This window comes from Octopus bimaculoides, chromosome 1 (assembly GCF_001194135.2).
Source record: "Octopus bimaculoides isolate UCB-OBI-ISO-001 chromosome 1, ASM119413v2, whole genome shotgun sequence".
Classification (NCBI taxonomy): Eukaryota; Metazoa; Mollusca; class Cephalopoda; order Octopoda; family Octopodidae; genus Octopus; species Octopus bimaculoides.
The window spans coordinates 78,833,633-78,836,436 of NC_068981.1; the positions used below are offsets into that span (position 1 = coordinate 78,833,633).

The following is a 2,804-nucleotide window of genomic DNA, read 5'->3' on the forward strand; positions in this document are numbered from 1 at the left end:
AAGTAGTGTAAATATTTTTTCACAATGCCTAACATTTTTGACGGGATAAAAAATTGGATTCTAAGGTGTTCATGCCTTTTAGAAAGACATCAGTGGCATAATTTACGGACGAAAAAAAGAGGAAGACGAAGAAAATACAAAGAAAAGAAAAAATTAAGAACAAGCAGCAGCTGAAATAGTCAACGCAGTTACTAAACAGAAAATGAAAAAGAAAATCTTAACTGCAGTAAAGTATAAAAAAATATAATGGATAAGGTCATTTGCTTTAAATTAATAGTTTTTCAAATGATTAATCAGTAATAATACAATGTGTAATGCTAAACATATATTTGCCACAAGGAAAAAATATGCAAACACGACAAATATTCGGTACCGCACAACAGAATAACACGATAACATAGCCTGTGTTTAGGTAGGTATATGTGTGTGTGTACATACATAACAATATAAAGTGAGGAAACTCGGAGTAGCAACCAAGTAAATCATTAGCTTCAAGTTAATAAAATTCTACATATATTATTTTTCAATTGCTTGTACTCCCAAACGTGTAGGTATGTGAGTGTATGATATTCCATGAGTAAAGCCCTCGAAAGCACACCCCAATGAGAGAATGATGATCTTGTCTTTTTCAACAGCAAAACCCCTCAAGCCCTACTCGTATCAAGAAAACACCATAGCACCTTACCCTCTTTAAACATAAGCAACGGGAGCCCTCTCAATCGCTCTAAATGTTAGTTTCACAATCACAGAGGAGCTCTCCTGACAAAAAGCAAACACATAAAATAGACAGAGCCTTTATTCCAAATAATTTACCTTCCGATAATTAAGGACACTCTACAAAGCTCAAGTAAGACCCATAACAACAGAGTATTATTCCTACACTTGGGATATTGATATTGCTGCACACACACACACACACACACATCTAAGAGCATGTCCAGGATAAGGCCACTGACTAACAAAATCACTCGAAGACACACTCCAGCCTCTTAGCACACAAGTGTATTATCTCATCTCTTTACTTTTTCTACTGCGACTATAATGGCCTCTCCTCCTTGGAGCTGGCTCCTCCTGACTTATTCATCACACCTCCTCTCATTACCCATGTTGTGTCAAGCTAGCCCCACCCTAAGCAACACACCCAGTCGCAATCTTAACATCACCCAATCAGAAACCCCCTCCTTGCTCATACCTTTCCTGCAGGTTTCAGCTTGCAACAGCTTAAGAAGAATGTTGAAGAGCACGAATGTCACTAGTCTCAGGAGGGCCACACCATTACTCCACTCTCTAGAAGTCAATAAATAAATGACTATTCCAGTTGTCTGATCAACTGAGTTATCAACTCACTGAATCATGATACATGTTGCACAGTACTTTCTAAACATGCATATCCTGACTCTAATCCTTGATCCAGAATCAGTGTACATAGTGGCTAGCCCTTGGAAATAGAATGTATAGTCTGTTTGATGAACTTTCAATACAGTTTTTATCTACTTAATTATGCTCATAGGGCTTGGGTCAACACAAGACTACAGTATAAGACATTCACCTAAGATACCACACAGTAGAATTAAACCTGGAACCACTTAATAGCTCAGCCAATAAATACTCTGAATTTTTTGAAATTCTTCTGAATGATATTTGGACCTACTTCCATTTATTGATGTCTGATTGCTGGATATAGTTAACCAAATTTATTTAAAACTGAGTGCTTTATTGATGTCTGCCTGGATTTTTAATCTCATTTTTTCTTCTAATCATATATATGAAGATAACATGGACGCTGCTCAGGTTCGAAAGATTGACCGTTGTGTAAACCTCCTCGAGGAATGTGAAGACGCAGGCTGGAAAGTGGAGCATTTTCCAATCAAAGTCGGATGAAGAGGATTTGTTGGACACAGTATGGGACGACTTGTTATCATTAGGCCTAACTCATCGAAAAGTAAATATCACCATGACCGATATCCAAACTACAGTGGAGAAGGCCAGCCACTGGATTTCGTTAAAAAGAGACGATGAGCGATGGCTAGAAGAATATTGAGCTTTATTTGATAACCAGATGATCTAGTGAATGTGGCCACATGTCAGTGGTGGGGGGGCAGTGTGCATTGATGCCGTCAAGAAGTAGGCCCCGAAACGGCACACATTCTCTTCTGATGACCCCATAGACTTGCTGGCTTCCGGTATGCAGAACTTTCAACTGGTAGCACTTGCATGTACAAGTTGTTTGCAAAACATATATATATTGCTTAGGCACTGCAAGATTCATAACCTGGTGCAGAACTTGATATACATATGTTTCAGAACAAAGTGTTAGACGAGTGTAGAGCAGTAATAAGAAAAAGTGATGACTTCATTAAAAGATACAGCTAATGAAGTTCATAACATAACTAGCATTTTTCCTGTGTCATCTCTCCTTCATATATATATATATATATATATATATATTTATATATGCCTGCATGCATACATACACACATAAAGAAGAGAAAAAAATATTCAACATAAGTAGTAGAGTACTTTCATTTGCTCAGGACTAATAATTCACTTTGTCACTTACTCTGGGTTTCTCACATGTATTAATGTTTGAATTAATTTAAGCAACAAAGACAGCAAATGCATACAAGTGAAAAATTTAATGTGGAGGTAGAGTGAATCATCAGCTTTAAACAAATACATGTGTACATTCATGTGTGTGTAAATAGACACATATATTCAGCTCATAGTCAATGTATCAGATACAGATGTGCATATTTAAACTATTCTTTTTTTTTTTTGCAGACAGGTATAGGAGTGACAATATA

At 36.8% G+C, this 2,804-nt stretch overlaps 1 protein-coding gene across 5 annotated transcripts in view; it reads right to left on the reverse strand.

Moving 5' to 3' along the window:
* LOC106883562 (chromodomain Y-like protein 2) overlaps window positions 1-2,804 on the reverse strand; it is a 188,995-nt gene that overhangs the window by 78,954 nt on the left and 107,237 nt on the right. The window lies entirely within an intron of this gene.